The following is a 16261-nucleotide window of genomic DNA, read 5'->3' on the forward strand; positions in this document are numbered from 1 at the left end:
TCATGGAAAAATAAGACATCCCCCTGAAAATAAGACTTAGGGCATATTTTGGCATTTCAAAAAATATAAGACAGTGCCTTATCATAGGGGAAACAGGGTAGCTAATGACTTTTCAGAAATCCATTCCAGGTTTTCTGGATCACCCAGCTTCTCTGATGAAAGTGTATCCTTTCCTGCCTTGGAAAGCTTCATTAAATCAGCCCCAATGCGTTGTAGCTGGGGCAACCAGGACATCCACCATGCCCTGGGCTTCTGCCTAAATTGCTTTGCGGATGCCTTTTCTATAGGAGGCATGTTATTTGCACCATAACAGGTGAAAAAAAAAGTACTGCAGGCACCACATCTACGGACAAGTTGCAATATATTCAGTACTCTTCTTGGTTTTTATTGAGGATGGTGGTTCATAGATGGTGCCATTCTCACAACAGACACTAGATGGTGCACTCTGCACAGTAACATATTGGTGACTTCATGCAATTACTGATCCTAATTCTAAGCAACAGTGCTGCACTGAGAGTTGCAAATCATACTACAGTGCACCTGTTATGAATGAGGTGACCTCTCCCTCTGAAAATGCTGATTGCCTGGCTCTCATGCTGATGTTAAAGCACAGAGATAAGGAACCCCTTATGTCATCTCAGTCCAGGAAGTAGATAGTGACCCCGAATGATGCCTGAACAAAGGGGGCTCCGTCTTTGTAAAGGGTAAAGCAAACAATAGCATTGTTAGAGGGATCTTTTTGAGAAGTAACAAATATCTGGAAGTGTCACCTTATGTTTAATGCTCCAATCATGAAAAAAATAAATCTTGCAAGGCCAATTTTTTTAATTTACACTTTAAAACTGAACTCAAAGATCAAATACATATATGTGAAATGTTTCACCTGCCAAAGAACAGGTGTTAGTGTCCATCCAGCCCTAACATTTACACATTTACGCTGATCTGTTTCTGCTACAATTTCACTTTCAGAGCAGCATTTGTCTATAAGTAGCAAATCCGCTGCCTCTGATCCATTAAGGAAATTATACGTGGACCTGGTAGCGTCGGATTAAACTGATTAATGGGTCGTCTGCTCGCTCTTCCCGCTAACTTTCACATTACAGCTCGGGTCTCTCATTGGCTTCTAGTAAAGCATAGCAATTGGCTTGATGTGAATTTGTCGCTGACCGCCGTGATGTCATTTTCCTTACGTGGTATAGCCAGATGAGGTCTGGTATGTCACGTGATTATCACTTCTTTTTTGTCTGTTCAAATCCTGGGGCCATGATGAGAAGCCAGGGATTAAGAATCATTCCCTCTATGCAGGGTATTAAATTTAAAAAAAGGGATTTCAAGCATTGGATGGTGTAGAGAGCTGATCGCTCCCAAGGTCAAATACTAAACTTGCTAAAGAATAATAAATAACTAAATCTGTTATAAAGATGAATATAAATACGCTCTGCAAAAAAACACCATCTGCTGCCAGGCATTCATAAACTGATATTACATTAGTTCCTTTGTGGTATAAAATGACGAAGAGCCATCACCCTAAATGGCTTGCAGCCCTTCCCAGGGAGTGGTGCATTCTCTCAGGTCTGGGTGCACAGAAATACCAAATCATCGGCAGGTGGAATGCACCGGTTGAAAGGAGTTTGTAAAGAGACAATACATTTTCCCATTCCCTTAAATCCATCTTGTAGAATCAGGGCATTTTATTCTGGAACTGGAACAAGGCTGTGATTGTGTGCAAAGTGGATGATATGTAAATAGGTTATGTGTAAAAATATTTGCAATTTATTGCAAATGTTTTTAAAATTTTATTTGTGAGTGTTACAATTATGCACAATATAAATCCTTGGCATGCTTTTGCAAAAGAGAATTTAATTATAAACTTGGAGGATGAAGTGTAACCTATAATACACCCCCAGTGAACTAGTATTATATGTGTAATAATAGATAAAGCGAGCCTGGTGTGATCCCTGGCTATACCGTGGCCATACCCAAATACAGCCCAAAGGAGACCGGTGGGTACATGGAAATAGCTCCTAGATGGCACAGTTCTTAATGGGCCCATTATAAGGTCACAAGGATTTCATGAGTCCCATAGGTCAGGAAACAATGATCCCTGTTCTACCAGATCACCAGAAATTATCATATGTCACCCGGAAAACCAGGAAATGAAGCCTTAATGGAACCAATCAATCCTTTTTGGAAAATGTTTGTGCAATCTGAGGAGGTGTGGATTCTGGTATGCCAGGGCAAAAGGAGGTTTTAGAATTGAGAATTGAAGGAAATGCATTCAATGGTGGTTTTAAAGATTTTTTTTATTTCTAGATAAAATTAAAAATCCAATTGGCTGACCTGGTGGGCCGCGGAGTTGCAGACCATGTGATCTAAAGTCATCTTTTTATTGGGCAAACAACTTGGATCTTCTAGAATTGCTGCAATTCCTTTACTGCTATTATCTTCTAGATGCTGGAGATTTATACCTTGGGCTCCATTGATGCTGTTTAGTTGCATGTACCCATTGATTGAGTACTGCCCATCTGTATGAATGAGTTGCCTAATACACCAGCTCTTCCTTCTTACCCCTTAGGACTTGTACAGCAAGGGGGCAATAGGGATGTCAAACCCAGAAGGTCTGGGGTAAAGGGAAATCACAGGAGAAGCAGCCTGGGTTTCAATAATTGTCACTGTTATTGTCATCACCCACTAAAACCATTACCCATTGGTTGCCTACATATTGTAGCAACCCTCCATTTCCCCTATATTGTAACAATTGTCTATATGTTGCCTACATATAGACTTCCTGTTTGTTGCCTACTCATTATAACAATTGCCAATTTGTTGCCCATGTACTGTAAAGACTGCCTATTTGTTGCCTAAGCATTATACTGATTGTTAGTTTGTTTCTCATGTATAATAATGACTACCAATTTGTTTTCAATGTATATTAATTACTACCTATTTGTTTCCCATGTATATTATTGACTACCCATTTGTTTGTCATGTATATTAATGACTACCTATTTGTTACCCATGTATATTAATGACTACCCATTTGTTTCCCACGTATTATAGCAACTGTTGGTTTGTTGCCCATATAATATAAAAACTATCTCTTGCCCATGTATTGTAACAATTACCTATTTGTCCTTTACATATTTAAATAATTGCCCATTTGTTGCCAATGTATTATAACAAATGTTGGTTTGTTGCCCATGTATTGTAACAATGAACCATTTGATGCCAACATATTGCAACAAAATGCTATTCATTACTTTTGTATAGTAAAGAATGCCCAGTTATTGCCTGTACCACCTAAACATTGTTTGTTGCCCATATACTGCCACAATTTAATGTTTGCTGTCCAGCTACTCTCACAATCTCCCACCGGGGGCTTATTGTTTATTGTGGGAAATGCAAGTTATTTCTTGAATATTGTTTTCCATGCACTCCATCTTTACCCCCCTTCCCCAGCCTCAATCTCAGACTTCTGCAGTCCTAAATGTTCCCAGGTATATAAATAAATGAAAAAGTTGATCCTTGCTCTATAGCCCACTGGCGCCCCATGGCATTTGCCCCATATGTGCCCTTTTTTGGAGTTATTCCCTGCCAAGTCTAATCGTAAATATTGCCCAGGTAGTCAGAGATCCCTCCAAACATTTAGGGTGGGTTGATCTTTAAAAGAGGGGGCCGTGGGTAGCAATAACAGGCAGTCTGGTCTAAAAAAATTGCGACATTACGGATGTGATTTCAACCGCTGAATCCAGATGATACAATAGACCCAAAATAGCGCAGCCTCAGGGCCACCAGGAAGAGGTGTGTGGATCCTTGTGTCACAACAACCGTCACTTTGTCACTTCTTTTTTAGACAGCAGAGCTGTGAGCTATGGAAGACATTTATCCGTGGGACTAAATATCGAGGGGTTTAGTAACTGAACACAGTAACAGCCATATGAGAGCTCTGTGCATTTATAGGCACCACCGTGCACACAGGATGAACATGTCACTTACCTGAGTCTTTACCCTAAAAAAGAATTTACCTTAGGTCACATCACACCTATGTGTTGCAGGTGTGTGCAGAAATCAGGTGCTGCTATCATGCATTTTCCTCGATGATGTGTTCAATATTTAGACCAGTGGTTCTCAACCAGGGTTCCTCCAGAGGAATGAGCACTTTATGATTTCTCTGTGTTGTATAATGGCTCTGATTTATTAAAGCTCTCCAAGGCTGCAAAGAATTCACTTTGATGAGTAAAGCTGGGTGATCCAGCGTACCTGCAATGGATTTCTTCAAAGTCATTTGCTAGCAAACGTTTTGAATGCTGGACCAGATCTGTTCCAGCCATTCCCTTTCCACGCCATTGACCCAAATGAGCTGGGAAAAACAGAACTTATTGGCAGAGTTTCCTATACATCATTCTCCTCTACCTGCCAATCAGTACATCCAATCACTGTCATAGGGGTGGCCCTTCCTCTGCTTGTATCTGTTTCCCGGCAATCTAAATATATAACATGACAGTGAAAAATTAATTTTATGACTCTGGCTGGCCCATTTATATCCATATTGTTTGGTGGATAATGAGCGGCCGAGGACCCGTCTCTGCCAGGGCTGTGATAAATAATTCTCATTCGAGGAGCGCTCCCCTGCTGCTGGCTCGCTCAAACCTTTCAGCTGCACACTTAGGGCTGCCGCTGATATATAAAGGCATTAACAAACCTTAGCAAGGGTCGGGAGGGGAGGTGCAGAATGGATGAGGGGGCTTCTGGATCACAAAGCAAAATCACCTCTTGTGATTCTCACCGCTTGCCCATCCTGATGCACGCCACTCTGGCATTAGTCTGCCATGGCACCGGCATTTTCTGCCGGGCAGGATAGAGACAAACTGCCTGCAGACATTTTTTATTCTGAGATCTAATTATAAATATTCCCTGCAGTGTAGACTTAAGAAAATGATTTGACTCGTGTGAAAGAGAAGCTGCGGGGAAGATCGGTCTGCCCAAAGCGCAAACCCCTCCCCCCCCGCCTCCCCTAAACCCCTTGCGGGTGAGATCCTCAAGCAGTTTAGTACTTAGTATAGCTAATAAAAAAAGTTTGCATTTTCGGTTTCTGTATTCGTAGGTGAAACTGGCAATGGTGCTAAAGGAAATATAGGGAACGTACAGAGCAATCACAAGGCTCTCTGCAGCTCAAATAGGAAATAAACAACTGATTTCTATTTTAAGCAAGATGTATATAGTGCCCGCCTATTACACGGCGCTGTACATTAAATAGGGGTTGCAAATGACAGACAGTGACACAGGAGGAGGAGAGGACCCTGCACTGAAGAGCTTACAATCTATCTTTGAGCTTCCACAGCTCCCCATGTGACAGGATTCAGGTCTGATGATTGGACACCCAGGACCTGTGTGGGTGCAGTCATCAGGCTGCCTAATACCCCTAAAGATCTATGTGGCTCTAAAACCTTGGTCTTGTTGACATGGACCGCTCTCTGTGGTGGAAACAGTCTAAGAAGGGATTTACCTAACTTTGTAAAAATTTCCTCTAACTTCCTGTTATGTCTCAAGAACAGGAAGTATAGAGAAATATCCCAGGAGCTTCCAACCATTCCTTGTACCATCCACAGACAATGAAAAAGTTTTGAAATCAAGGCATTTGCTGGATGCAGATTTGCTGGATCCCCCGGGTTCTCCCATGATAATCTATCTTCTCCAGTTCTAGAGAGCTTTAATAAATCTGGACCTATGTTTTTCACAGTGTTGCTGTGATTATTCCATGAACATGGAAACAGAAGTAGAAATTCAGAAATTGGCTTTAAAATGAACTTGTGGCAAGGAAAATGTATCACACTAATGGGGCCTCCAGAAAATGGAGCCGATGTTCCAGAAAGCCCCGTTAACAGTTAGCACCCTTTCTTGCATCTTATTGTTTCTGATTACCTGCAGCCCACTTACAGCCATTTCCTGGGCACAGGAGTTTCAACGAGGGGTGCATGACATTTCCCAGAGTGGGCTTCCTTGGGGTGACAATAGCATAATATGTATAGCCTTCATTGGAAGCTTGTGAATCAGGGTGACAACGTAATCAAGGCAACTGGGAGACAGGGCAGGGTGTTGTCACCCCATACCAGTAAGTGACAAGAAGGTTCACCAGGTTTTTTTTTAATGAAAGCTGAACATTGAAACATTTCTTGCTTGAAGTTTGGGATTTCAGTGATTGGATACACATATGTCTATGTTCCAATGGGAGATGTACAAATATGAAGCAGAGGAGAAATGGAGGACTCTGCTAATACCACTAAATTTTGGTGGAGGGCTGAAATATTTGTAAACTATTACAGGTTCTCAGTGTCCACTCAGTTGTTCACTTATTAAATACAAGTCTCAAAGTTGGGGCCCCTCCCTGTTTAATATTTGTCAGCCCCGATGAAGGGCCCTGTAGAACCCAAAATGTGTCTGAAACTTTATAGTCACCATCAATAGACCCTGAAAAACTAGAAGCTGTCAATCGCAATGTGACCACTAGGTGGTGCTAATGCTCAATCATAGAGCTCATACTACATTGTCTCTCCACCTTTTTAATACAGGGGAACCCTGGAAAGTTCTTCAGATCTTCAGGGAACCCCTGCTATAATTACTATATCCACAATCACAGTGTATTAGCATGTTGGTCAGTAGGAAGAATGCCTCTTGCTGGCCATTGGGAAGAATGTCACACTTACAGATACTCAAAAAGATCATTGGTGTCACCTAAACTGACCTGCTTATTGCTCCAGGAGCCCCTGGCAACCTCTGGAGAAACTCTTACTGGCTGTCAGGCTCAATCAGATATAAAAACATTGCAGCAATATGCAAAAATTAATTCTAGGATGAGTTGTATTCATTGTAAATATATAAACTTCAGCATTAGCACCACCTCGTGGACAAAGTGAGATTGACAGCTGCATTTAAAACTTGCATTCCTGATATATTTTTAATTTTTTTCCACTAAACCAACATATACACACACATATATTACTTTTTCACTTTAGGAGGAAGAATAGGAACTTTAAATTCAACTTTAAAACAAGAATAAAAAACCCTGCAGTGGTAATGTTGCATCACATATATACATCATTTTTGATCTTGCAGATAACTTCAAGTTCACCAAACACAATTTTTGATCATGTTGGATGCTGCGTTTGCATTTCAAGTATTTAAAAAGGGGACATTTCGCCTGGATGATCCACATTTTTTTTTGTTTTGTTCAATCAGTCAACATGTTGACTAATACTCTTGTATCCCATTTCTCACTATAATGCAAAAGCTCCAAAAGTTAAAAAAATGTAAAATTTGCATTTATCCAGCTGCATCAGTTTGGTAAAAAATATGAATGATTAGCTTTTATTTTATTTTTTTTTTTCTGCTTGATACATTTTTTACTAAGATCAGTAGAAATGCATCATACTACATCAGTGCATGCATTAAAGGTCCAGCAATAATGCATGTATTACTGCAAGCATGTTACTATAAAGTGGTGCCATTCATTCTAAATGACAGCTCAGCACATCTCACCAACAGATGAATATTGTATTGAAGTACAAAATATATCACGTGCACTTTTTAGGGTGTGTTAGGGTCACCCTAATGCAATGCACATTACAACATGGCATGAGTTACATGTGACTACTAACTAAATGGTCATTGGTTCCAAATATTAAAGCGTTCCTAAACTCAGAACTTTCACTTTTCAAAAAAAGTTAAAAAATTCTGTTTGTTTAGTTTTTGTGTGCAACACCCTTTTTTAAAAAAAAAAAAAAAAAAAAAGGTGCTGCCTCCTAATTATTGATCGCCTAAGTGATTGGGAATGAATGGGAGCAGAAAGCCTCCCGGGATGCGTAAGGTAAGGTAGGTATCCCGGGAGGCTTTCCGCTCCCATTCATCAGGCTCCTGGGTGCTCCTGAGCCTGGACATCTCGGACATGCACAGAAGAAACCTTTTCGTGAAAAGAGAAAATGCGCAGTGGTATGGGCAAGTTTTCACTCCAACCTACGTTACCCGATCTCGCACCTAAGTCAGGTGACATATAAAGAACTCAAAAGAAGAGGCAAAAATTGGGGCCCCGGTGCGCTGGCTGATGCTGGAACGACGTGGGACCTGATTGAAGACACCCCCGGATGGATCAGATTGTCCTGCAGGATTGAAGGTAAGTGAATTTTTTTCTTTTTAAGCACTTTTCCGTTTAGTTCCTCTTTAACTTGACATGCCTAATGCATTATTGTGTGCATCAATACACAAGGGTAAAAATTAATTGCAATGTGCATATTAAAGTGCAGCAATGCAGATCATGTATTTTAATGATTTTTAATAGAGAAAATCACACAGGTCTGACTCCTTCCCAAACTCTATCAGCATGTGAGCAGCTACAGGTGACCCTGTGCCAATGCCGCGTTCTGATTGGCTGGCCGCGCCACCTCTGCTTCTCGTCCCATATCAGTGAATGAACTCGTCTCCCAGGACAGCGCTGAGCACAAGCCACGCCCCCCGTGCCGCTATTGGCTGGGGTCGCCAATGGCCCCGCCCCTCCTGGGCTACGCTGACATCAGTGCTGGGCAGGGAGGAATGGGCAGGCTGCGGCTGGGAGACTCTCAGGCAGACACACCGCGCAGCACAAAGGAGGCTCAGCCTGTGCAGAGGGCTCACTGCCATCATCCTGCCCAGGTAAGATGGGGGGGAATGGATGGCCAATGGGTGGCTAGCTGAGGTGGGTGGGGGCTCCAAGCCCTGGGAGATGCCTGCCTGTAATCTGCCTGCTTGGTGCAGGATCATGGATCTCCTTCTTATGGGATGTCCCCTGTAATCCTGGATTTGGCAGGCAGCTCAGCCACAAGGGTGCACAGGTGCAGCTCCTGCATATAAAAGGCAGCACCTGGGTGACCCCTGGGATTTTAGGATCAGCAGACATGGCATGGGTACATCTGGAGGGTGAGAGTCCAGCTGCATGGCATAAGTTGTGCTGTCTTGTTCAGCAGTTATCTCAACAGAACAGTCTTGTTCCTCTTGCTGCATTTCTAATAATAATAAAATGTACAGGGAGGGTCAGATGATGGGTGAACTAAACTACAAACCTCAGAATTGGGTGATCTGATCTATCCATGTAGGTGCTATTGAAAAGCATCTGTTTAACATTTACATATTTATTACATTTTGGTAGAATGAAGGAAAAAAAAATCTGACTTGCACCTCCTTTGCATGGCAGGTGATTTTTTTTAAAGCCCAGCGATGGGTGTCCCTGATTACCCCAATTGCATGCCCACCCGTGCACAAAGTAGTGTTTTTATTTTCTCCATACTTTGGCCCTTTTTACCAGGATTGTTTTTTTTGCACAACTGAGCCACAAAATGTCACCGGGAATCATGTTGTGGAAAGTGGGGCCCTGGGGAATTATTTGGGGGGCCCCTGTTGGCTAACAATGCTTACAATGCTGTAATGTCAGTTACAATGCTGTAATGTCAGTTACAATGCTGTAAACTTTACAAGATGCTGCATGTGTCACCCACAGCCCCCCTTTCACACAGCCAACCCTGGTACTGTGACCCGCTACTGGGGACTGCAGACAGATTTTTCACTGCGGGCCAAATAATCCAAGTGGCCCAGATCTGCGTATAGATAGGAATCCACATTATTTGGACATCGCTGATCAGTGGTGCAGCTGCTGCAAAACCTCTTGGGAAGTTGGACATTCCTGCTGCAATTCTGCTTTGGTGAGGTTCTGCAGCCATGACCATTTATTGATTGGATCTTCTTCCTCTGTCTGAACAATAAAAAACTTTTTAAAGCCCAGTTGTGCACCTTTAAACATTTTGGGAAAACAGCTCTTGACATGCGGTACCCAGAGTCATCCCACATATAGGGGTCTAATAATATAGCAATGAATCTGACATTCACTGATGCGTTCCCTGGTGGAGGGTCAGTTGGTGCCACACATGGAACCAGAAAGACTCCAGCAGGGACTGTCAGATTTGCTGCTTTATATAGTCCAATTTAAAAGAAATTTGGGAAGGATTAGGAGGGCCCTGTGGTTGGCTGTTTCTAAGGACGAGGAACCATTGCCAGGTTAATGTGACCCCTGAACATGTAAAGGCCCCGCGGTCAGACCTTAAGTCACCAAGAGGGACCAGCAAGAGACTTTTCTGAGGTCGCATGGTATCCAAGTGTGGAGATCAGGTGCTGTGACCTCACTTGTTGCATGCTTGTTACCAAACTGTATTGAAGCTAGGGCCAGCCAGTCAATAGTATTAGAATGGGGCTTGTAGTGCCATCTTATAGAATTTCCTGATTGGCTAAAATGCATCATTGGCTCCTATATTTATTTGGTTATGGAAACTGAGGGTGGTAACCAATGGTGCTCTCTGTGAATCAAATGTAAAGAAATCACCAGCAATTTTTTTTCCAATCATTTGAAACAATGGGATCCAAAGGGAATCAGCAGTCAGCCAATCATAGACAACCAGCTTTTGGGTTTCCTAATGGACATTGACTGATTTAATTTCAAAAATGTTCCTTTTATTGCTACCTGATCTGAAACAATTGATCAAATTGTCCGGAATTCCCATTGCCATTGAATGACGATCCGAAGGGTAGAATACCTTAAATATGTGTGATGTCTCTTAGATTGTAAGCTCTTTGGGGCAGGGTCCTCTCCTCCTCCTGTATTTGTCTGTCATTTGCAACCCCTATTTAATGTACAGCGCTGTGTAATATGTTGGCGCTATATAAATACTGTTTAATATTAATAATTATAATAATAACGTCTGATAAATCAAAAGATTGGCTCTGCAGTGCATATGACCGTGGTCACGTGACCATGCTGGCAGACCTGGCCCATCGTGTCATTTATTTAATTATTCATCACTCGTCTCCTCCGGTGGTTGGTCTGTACGTAACAGATCTGAATCATTGGTGTGTGCCGTTATCTGCTGTCTTGTAATCACCCGTCCAATGTCGGTTGTAAATGTTCTTTTGACTCCATTACTATAATCTGCTCACTTTAATACTGGGATAATTGATGTCATGGGGAAGTTCATAATTGGGAATTGCTCTAAGTACAGGGTGTTATAGTGAAAGATCTTGTAACGTGTGAATGTGACACTTCCACGGATTCATTACCACCCACGGAGATCAGTCTGACGACTTTCCCTTTTACACAGAAGGAGCCATCTTTGTTCTGGCATCATCTTGGCTCATCTGCTAATAATAACAGGATTTATATAGTGCCAACATATTATGCGGTGCTGTACATTAAAAAGGGGTTTCTAATGACAGACTGACACAGGAGGAGGGAAGGACCCTGCCCAGAAGAGCTTACAATCTAGGAGGTGGGGTAAGTGTCACACAATATGTACTTCCTGTATAGAAGTGACACAATCATGGAAATCCCTTTGGCTGTAGTCATAAATATAACGGATCAGCCGCTGTGCAGCTGCATAGTTTGTGGTTACAATGTTGTAATCACTGAGAGGAGACTAAAGAAATGCTTCTTCTGTTTGCAGCTGACTGATGACCTTATCTTGGCCCAGGCAGAGTCACTATAATGTATCTCCGCATCATTTCTAATGATAATGTTAGGAGTATCATGCGGATGTATGGTTTGATCCGGATTGTTGTGTTCTGGTGATCCCTGCAGAAATAATTGCGGTGATGATTGTGTACACAAAGCCCTACGATTGCCTGCCAAGTACACGCCTGCTTCACCTGGACACTTCCTGATGGGGAATGACAACCTAGGGTGAATCAGAAGGACTACAAGTCCCAGCATGGCCATGTGACTGGTCAGTAAACTGAGCGGTATTGGACATCTCTGATAAAACAAAACGTTGCACAAGGATTGTTCTATCACTTGTTGATCCTGCCAATAGATCTGCTTTCCTGTTGCTCCTGTTTTGTGGAAGATAAAGATCTGGCATACTTGGAGAGATTTACCACAATCTATACCCAAGAAATGGTATTTTACCTGTTATTAGATGAGTGTCTTTTCCCTCATATTCTGCTGATTCTACAAGTTTATTTCCTGTCCTATGGTGACAACACTTACTGTGCTGTATCTATGGAGGAGCAGCGTTGTCACTCGAGTGTTCTATGACTATGAAATGCTCCCTTCTCATCTCCATAACACTGGAGGGAGGTGTTCTGTAGTCATTGGATAATGGAGAATGATTGAACCAATAGCAGTTTGCACAGTAAGTTGTTTTCAGGATTTCTGGCAGGATGAGCCGGTAATAAATCTAATAATAATAAATTAATATATCAAAACCTTCAGCTTGAGCGTTGTAGTTCAGAAGATCTTTTGTTTCAGCAACAAACACATTTACATGTATGGGAGTTGTTGAAAGGATTTGCATTTGTCCATCTAATCCTGAGATCTGCACAGCTCTGCCATGCAGGACCAGCTTTTATTCTGCTTCATTTAGCTAACATGTACAGGTCTTGTCGCTCCCCCAGCCTGTGACTGGACAGTGAAAAAGAAGTCGCTAATCACACTGCTTTACTCTGTTAACACTGCAGGACCACTGATTTGGCTCAGTGCTTTGCTTCTTTCCCTCTCACTCTGAACTCTGTTGTACAGATTACAATTTCCAACCTTTTGCCTTTGATCAGCCTGACATTGGAAGGAAAGTCCTGATGTATTTTAGGAACAATCTTGTAACCTTGTTACTTTTGATGTGGCTTCACGTTTTGTGTGTGTGCGTGTCATTTCCTATTTTCATGCGGCGGTTTATAGAATCTCCCCCTAGCATTTATCTGAATGTCAGGCGCTCAGATCGGCATCTTTGTTCAACAGCTGCTGAGATAAAATCAATGAGCCACGTACATAGAATTTGTTCTTTGGTGTAAATCCGAATCGGGGAGTTTTGCTTTCCAATAGATTTGTATTTTTGCTCATCCATTATAAAGATTTACACAGCTCTGGCTGTAACACATATGGAGGTCTCGTTCCTCCCCCAAATTGTGAATGGACAAGTAAAATAGAAGCAGCAGAACTACAGATTGATCAATTCGCTCTGCTTTCTTCTCCTATCTGTATGATTATGTTTTGGCCTTACAGCACAGCTAATTGGCTCCTTGTGCTGCTTCTTCCCCACAGTCAAAGCTCTGCAGACTGTGAATGGACAAGTAAAAAAGAAGCAGCAGACCTTTACATTGATCAGACAGTTCTACTTTCTTGTCCTACCATGAGTAATCTTTGTAATACCATTGAATAATATAATATTTCAGGACATTAAAAGTCTTCCAGCTCTAACTTTGCTCTGGCATATCTAGAGATGGCCATATGCGGGTCATTGGGTGCACAATCCAAATCTCCCTGGTATGGATTGTTAACCTGGCATAACCACCATGCGACTATTCATATGCCTGATTAAGTTCTATCTACCTTTTCTTGCTCCAACAGGTTACTATAAATTAATGAGGGGGGCTAATACCAGCAGCCAATGAGGGGGGGAGGCTAATACCAACAGCCAATGAGAGTGTTTGCTGATGATTGGTAGTGCAGGAGCGCAGGAAGCTTTCCCATTGGCTGTTGGTTTTTTTATGAGCTTTTCTGTCTGATAAGAAGTATTCTCTTAGGATTTGGGTGGGCAAAGAGTAGCTGGTCCAATCAGGCCAAAATGGGCATTCATAATATAGTTTCAATGTTTTTGCTGAAGCTAATAAAAAATTGATTTAAAAAAGTCTGATTGGTCACCTCTTGGCATCCCTTAAATCAATCTCTATAGAACAATTTGTTTTTTTTCCCCGATTCATAATATGGATCCCTGATTGGCCCTTCAACTTTGTGTTCTGTATTTCACTGCTGACAACTTGAATAAAAAATTACTTTTTTTCTTTTTTTTTCACGTCTGTGTCATCGACGGAGATAGCTACTGTAATTGTGTTTTCCTGCACACCTACGTACGTTTTATATAACTGCACATAAAAGCACTTCAAATGTGTGTCCAAATCACACCGTTATCAAGTGAAATGGCTCAGAGTTTGGGATTCAGGGGGAGGGGGACCTCCATTCAACACTTCTTGTAAAACTCAAGTTGAGGGGGTGCATTGCCTTAGAATGTCAGTATGATTTATTTGAGCATCCTAAAAAAAATTTGTCCTGCACAGATTGCAGAGCTAATTGAAAGAGCTAATTAGTTGTGTATCTTTGACCATGTGCTGATGGTGGTAGAGATCAGAGGGATGAACTAATCAATTGGCTGCTTCTCCCTTCGCTGTCCATTCACCTGGTGGGACAAGACAACAACAACACGGGTGCGGGGGGGATTGGGATAGGTTGTGTCCTGCTAGATGTGCCTTACTTTCATTTAGTTCCCTTGAATATCTCTAATGGCTTATAGAAGTAAAAAATTACTAGAAATACACTTCCATGAACTTTTATCTGGCTGCAGTTGTCAGTGAGGAGCATGACCACGGATGTCACATCATGGAACACCCACACAGCTGGAACTCTGACAACGGGTGTTGTATAAGAAACTTCAAACTCTTCATGTGTCACTGGGATGTACCATGTGGGGGGGGGTGAACTATGACGGCATTGATAAATATCCTCGGTGCTATTGATACAGTGTACTTGGCATCAGATAAGTTCTTTTTACTTGTTGGTCCCACAAAGGTCAATGCAGACTTTCATTCTTTTAAATGATTCCATCCAAAATGAATCTGATTTAGATGACAGATATCTGAGTGTGTTGATGGATATTGATCCAATCACAATGAAGGTGATGATCATATAAGTTCCTTTTTTACAACACATGTGGATCATGTTTTGGGCTTTCCAATCCATTAATTTACTGATTGGAAAATCAACTGACTTCATATTTGGCATTGATCTGGTTGTCGTAGAATTTTCTATTAAGACTCCTTTAGAACAAATGGAGGGATTTTGTAGATCTTCCTACTTTCTGACATCTGTTTTCCAACCACCAGTCACAGCTTTGGTTTGCCCTAATGATTTTTGTAACATGCCCAGTTCAGTTTTGCTAGATGAAGTCATCATAAAGTATAAATCTGTGGATTACGGCACTTTAATCAGGAATTATTCGCTGGAGGTCTTGTGGAGGAATCCTGGGACTTTCTGCTTATTTACACAGTGCTGTATGAGTCCAGGGCTTTTCTTGGCCTCTGTTCTAGGAACAGACTTTTCTTTTCTGCAGGAAATAGGTGCTTTCCTTTCATTTTTATTGCATTGTGTACCTTAAAGCAGTACTATGTCACAGGTAAGGCATTTTTTTTTTATAGTCAGCACACTGCTTGTCCATTCTATGATAATATAACCTTACCTGTCTGATCACATTCTTTTCAAATACATTCACCTGTCCCAGGTGCCGCCACTTTTCATTTCTGCCTGGTTTCAATCTTTTGCCACCTGGAATAGCCAGGCTTGGATGCCATGATGCACCTACGCTGCATTTTGCATGCATTTCTTATGATGTAGACCTCAATCAGACAGGTAAGTTTTGTTGCAGAAGGGATATTGCTTTTTAGATCAGTTTTGAAGTGGATCTTAAGCACTTCTCCAATTTGCCTAGGCATTTACAGTAGAATACAATCAGCCTCTTGCAGGCAAGGGTAGAATTTCCTTAGTCTCCCCTTGCCCAGTGTTCGCATAATTAAAATGCAAATCTGTGGCAGACAGACAAAAACTGTTACCTGACTAAGTTGGCTGTGTTCTCTGGGGAGAATAAAGCAAATAAAGTTATTGGATTGAGCAATATGATCTCCATTGGGGGGTAATATACCTGGAAGTCTAGTATTTTCCTCTTCATTGTGGTCAGGGGCTTCTCTTATTTATTTAAAAAGTGGTTATTGGATAAAAGACCTGGTGAACTCTATGTTTCTATTTTTTCAAAGGTAAGAATAATGCCAAGAAGTGGCCATATAATTACAGTGTTATTGTCTGATCTAAGGGCTCCGGTTCAAATGACCGGTTTTGTGGCTTTTATGTAAATGGTGTATTTTTTTCTTCTCGGTGTGAAAACTGAAACTCTTCCTCTTTGCAGGGTTATTTTCCACACGGTGTGGTAATCAGATCTGTCTGTCGTCTGTTCATACCACGCTATCTGTCCCATCTCCATCAGAGCTGGCTGATGTGTACACAGTGTGCAAGGCAGATGTTCATTACCGCCTGACCTGCTCCTGTTTGTAAAAGGTTCTTTGTATGCCTGTTGTCTGTGCTGTGTGTATTTTACTGCTATGCATCATCCCTTCTGCATACACTTAAAGCAGAACTCTGCGCTGGCGGCACCTG

General features: G+C 41.7%; 1 protein-coding gene across 3 annotated transcripts in view; it reads left to right on the forward strand.

The window, feature by feature from the left end:
• Window positions 1-8534: 8534 nt before the first annotated feature.
• Window positions 8535-16261, forward strand: part of CAMK1 (calcium/calmodulin dependent protein kinase I) — a 77408-nt gene continuing 69681 nt past the window's right edge. For 2 of the 3 annotated variants that reach the window (XM_072420675.1, XM_072420677.1), the window contains exon 1: window positions 8535-8682. The gene's annotated coding sequence lies outside the window, so the exon portion shown is untranslated. The remainder of the gene's footprint in view (window positions 8683-16261) is intronic. The other variant, XM_072420676.1, reaches the window with a different exon arrangement.

The sequence above is a fragment of the Pyxicephalus adspersus genome, chromosome 8, assembly GCF_032062135.1.
Source record: "Pyxicephalus adspersus chromosome 8, UCB_Pads_2.0, whole genome shotgun sequence".
Taxonomy (NCBI): domain Eukaryota; kingdom Metazoa; phylum Chordata; class Amphibia; order Anura; family Pyxicephalidae; genus Pyxicephalus; species Pyxicephalus adspersus.